This window comes from Palaemon carinicauda, chromosome 35 (genome assembly GCF_036898095.1).
Source record: "Palaemon carinicauda isolate YSFRI2023 chromosome 35, ASM3689809v2, whole genome shotgun sequence".
NCBI lineage: Eukaryota > Metazoa > Arthropoda > Malacostraca > Decapoda > Palaemonidae > Palaemon > Palaemon carinicauda.
Window position 1 is genome coordinate 34,361,892 of NC_090759.1, and position 5,000 is coordinate 34,366,891.

A 5,000-nucleotide genomic window follows, 5' to 3' on the forward strand; every position below is an offset into this window, starting at 1 on the left:
AATTCCTGTTAATGGTAACAAAATTGATAGGTGAATGAACTTAAACTGTAATAAATGTTACAATACTAAAATTCAAGGTAAACTCAATAATAATCTTTGATTTTTATGTCATCTTTCCTATGAAATTGAATATCTTTCTTTGATTTTTTATGTCATCTTTCCTATGAAATTTAATGTCTTTCTTTGATGTTTATGTCATCTTTCCTATGAAATTCAATATCTTTGATTTTTATGTCATCTTTCCTAAGAAATTTAATTTCCGTTTTTGATTTTTTGTGATCTTTCCTATGAAATTCAATATCTTTGATTTTTATGTCATCTTTCCTATGAAATTTAATGTCTTTCTTTGATTTTTATGTCATCTTTACTATGAAATTTAATATCTTTCTTTGATTTTTTATGTCATCTTTCCTATGAAATTTAATGTCTTTCTTTGATTTTTATGTCAACTTTCCTAAGAAATTTAATATCTTTCTTTGATTTTTTATGTCATCTTTCCTATGAAATTTAATGTCTTTGATTTTTATGTCATCTTTCCTAAATTTAATATCTTTCTTTGATTTTTGTGTCATCTTTACTATGAAATTTAATATCTTTCTTTGATTTTTATGTCATCTTTCCTATGAAATTAAATATCTTTCTTTGATTTTTATGTCATCTTTCCTATGAAATTCATTATCTTTCTTTGATTTTTTTGTGATCTTCCCTATGAAATTCAATATCTTTCTTTGATTTTTATGTCATCTTTACTATGAAATTAAATATCTTTCTTTGATGTTTTGTGACCTTTCCAACGAAATTCAATATCTTTCTTTGATGTTTTGTGACCTTTCCTATGAAATTCAATATCTTTCTGTGATTTTTATGTCATCTTTTCTATGAAATTCAATATCTTTCTGATTTTTTGTTACCTTTCCAATGAAATTCAATATCTTTCTTTCATTCTTATGTCATATTCCCTATGAAATTCAATATCTTTCTTAGATTTTTATGTCAACTTTCCTATGAAATTCATTATCTTTCTAAAGTCGTCTTCGTAAAACAGTTCACTAACTTGTTTTCAGGCAAACAACGTTTTAAAGATGAAAGATGAAATAAAAATTCGACTTTCAAATAATCTGTACAACGTCACCTGCAGTATTAAACCTTTTCGAAATTGCTAAAGGTTCCTGTTCACCTCTGCAGTGGATAACGTTAAGTGTCATGCCATCAAACGTAGTTGATAAATAAAATCAAAACATTAGATTAGCAATCTGATACTAAAAATACTATACACAATTTTTCCCTTCGAATGTGACCAGTTAGGTCCTTTAAATATACTCTGAGTATATTTAAATGACCTTGGAGGCCTGGTCAAAAGTTCAGCTTTCGGGTACCTAATTAAGTTCATGTTGGTGACAGCTTCTAGCTTCAACAACCTTATTTTTGACTCCAGTAAATGCACGACATTATTGTTCACTCTAGTAAATGCACGACCTTATTGTTGACTCCAGTAATGCACGACCTTATTGCTGACCCCATTAAATGCACGACCTTATTGTTGACTCCAATAAATGCACGACCTTATTGTTTACTCTATTAAGTGCATGACCTTATTGCTGACCCCATTAAATGCATGACCTTATTGTTGACTCCAGTAATGCACAACCTTATTGTTGACTCCAGTAAATGTACGACCTTATTATTTACTACAGTAAATGCACGACCTTATTGTTTACTCCAGTAAATGCAAGACCTTATTATTGACCCCATTAAATGTACGACCTTATTATTGACTCCAGTAATGCACGACCTTATTGTTCACTCTAGTAAATGCACGACCTTATTGTGTACTCCAGTAAATGCATGACCTTATTGTTTACTCCAGTAAATGCACGACCATATTGTTCACTCCAGTAAATGCGCGACCTTATTGTGTACTCCAGTAAATGCATGACCATATTGTTCACTCCAGTAAATGCACAACCTTATTGATTCTAGTAAATGAAGTAATCAGCCATAAGTTTGGACATTGTTGTCCCAGATACTTCAAACTTGGTTCATATTTGAGTGTATGAAAATCCATGCTAATCAATACTTGTTAAGGTCAAAGGTCAAGGTCAAGTAAAAGGTCGAAAAATAAGCTGCAGCAGCGGAGGTCTGCGCTCTATTGAGTGCCCCTCTCTTTATTAGAATCATCATTACAAGCTAAGCTACAACCCTAGTTGGAAAACTAAGATGCTATAAGCCCAAGGGCTCCAACAGGATAAATTAGCCCAGTGAGGAAAGGAAACAAGGAAATGAATAAACTACAAGAGAAGTAATAAACAATTAAAACTAAATATTTTTAGAACAGTAGCAACAATAAATTAGAAATTTCACTCACTGTATGAACTATAAAAACTTCAAAAACAAGAGGAAGACAAATAGGATAGAATAGTGTACTCGAGTGTACCCTCTAATCCAAGGCACTGGAGGGCCATGGTACAGAGGCTATGACACTACCCAAGACTAGAGAACAATGGTTTGATTTTGGAGAAGACAAAGCAGCATAATATTCACATTAATATTTCAATAAGATTCCCGTCTCATCCTACCTAGTCTTGTTTGGGGATCAAACGCTGGTTATTCAGTTACCGTGTAAATTGGCTAAACCTTAAGAAAATTATCTACTGTTAGGTTAAGGACGTTCCTGGTTATCAAAGGTGTACTTTTGTTAAAGTATTCAGCACCATCCGTGTTTTTATTTTTCTTTTCATCCATTACCTTTCTTTCTGGTGTTCACGTGATCAACTACAGTAATTTAACGAGGTACATACTAGGTAATACTAGGCAGGTAGTTAATTCTAATAGCCAGGCCTTCTCCATCATGAGGCTCAGTACTACACAGTATTCTAGAAGTTTTATTCCAGCTGTTAGCAAGTTGTGGAATGATCTTCCCAATCGGGTAGTTGAATCAGTAAAACTTCAAAAGTTCAAAGCTGGAGCAAATGTTTTTATGTTGATCAGGGTGACATGAGTCTTTTTATAGTTTATATATATGACATATCTGTTTTTGACGTTGTTAATAGTTTATATAGGATAAATCTGTTTTGACGCTGTTACTGTTTTTAGAATGATATATTGTAATTTCTTCTCATCGTTTATTTATTTCTTTATTTCCTTTCTTCACTGGGCTATTTTTCCCTGTTGGAGCCCCTGGGCTTATAGCATCTTGCTTTTCCAACTAGGGTTGTAGCTTGGCTAGTAATAATAATAATAATAATAATAATAATAATAATAATAATAATACAATTACGCTGCAATCCTTCAGATAGTATTGCTGGGATATTCAGTACAGATAAGAAACTAAAATAAACCACCCATTTTATGTAAACATTCGTACAAACACGGGTAGGATGAAGGACCTCAAGGCTTAGCGTAGGACAATGTAGTTTATTATACGTGGGATCCCGAGACAGAAAAAGGGAAAAGCTAACAAGATATTTGTTCCAGGAAGAGACAGACGTTTTGTCTTCTCCGTCCAGGTTCATGAAATTTTAAAACATCGGCAAGACCCACAAAGCTTGAATTTCACGTTGCATTATGGCTCCGAATTCTTCGCAGCCTCTTTCAGAAAAACTCCTTAATTTTCACAGGAGGGATTTTGGTCCGTTACTAATTTCATAAAGATATCATTGTTATACTAACTATATTCATTTAATCATTCTAATGAATTATGAAATAAAAAATTTTTCACGAGAAACTTCTGCTTCACTTCATTCCAGTGTTTGTTTTTTTCCTAACAGGTATAATTTTAGTTTCTTTAGTTCGCTAAAACATCTAGCTGGTATAGATAGTTTTAATTGCACTGTTAAAAAGAATTAAATTTAATCGGAAATTCTCCGTAAGAATATACTATTTTCAGCTGTAATTCAGTATAAAATACAGGCGACCGTAATTTTTACCTTACTTTGTTATTTTCTTTTACGAGTTGGTGACCGTAAAATATAATTGTTTTTAAACATTAAAAATCCAGGAAGAAATGTTGCCTGGCATTTGCCGTTTTTTAATGCAATTGTTTAACTGTGTTTTCACCAGATCCTATGCCAAGAAACTCGGAAATAATGGTTAAATGTGTCTAGTTTCAGAACCAGTTTCCTCAGAATATGCTCATCAGAACGTCAGCCGTGCAAGCCCAACCCCCTTCAGTCTGATGCTCAAACACAGTAGTCGTCTCCCCACTAAACAGCTTAAACTCACGGTCCCGGGCTGGGATCGATCTGCTGCCATTCAAATGCTAGGCAAACATGTTACCACAGTACTAGCCAGGTTTAAAGGTTTAAAAGCCGCTCATGAATGGCAGAAGCAAGGGACAGGGACACTGCATTATCAAGCAGAACAATGCCCTAGAGACTGACCACATACATATGATCAGCGGCGCCCAAGCCTCCTCTCCACCCAAGCTAGGATCAAGGAGGGCCAGCCAATGGCTGCTGATGACTCACCAGATAGACCTATAGGCTCCCCCAAACTCCCCATCCTTGGCCCACAATGATGGTGAGGTCGCAGCGTCCAAAGAAACTAATGAGTTTGAGCGATCTTGAACCCCAGTCTGTGATTCACCAGTCAGGGACGTTACCACATCGGTCACCACAACCTAGTATTTCAATTCCTTAGATTTTCTACCCCATCAATCAAAGCGTTACAGTATTAAAAATGAAATTAAAAATGAGTGAAGTGCCTCAGCTAAACCACATATGGACTTCTCTAAAAGAAATCTGGAAGAAATCCGAAGCAGGTGATTAATTCATCTATAATAAATGACATTTCCTCCTTTTATTATTATTATTATTATTATTATTATTACTTGCCAAGCTACAACCCTAGTTGGCCAAGCATGATGCTATAAGCCCAGGGGCTCCAACCGGAAAAAAAGCCCAGTGAGGAAAGGAAACAAGGAAAAATAAATTATTTCAAGAACGGTAACAACATTAAAATAGATATTTACTTTACATTCACTTATCATTTAAGGACTTTTG

The 5,000-nt window shown here is 34.1% G+C and overlaps 1 long non-coding RNA gene across 1 annotated transcript in view; it reads right to left on the minus strand.

The window, feature by feature from the left end:
• The window catches only part of LOC137627685 (uncharacterized), a 561,261-nt gene that overhangs the window by 169,754 nt on the left and 386,507 nt on the right, over positions 1–5,000 (minus strand). The window lies entirely within an intron of this gene.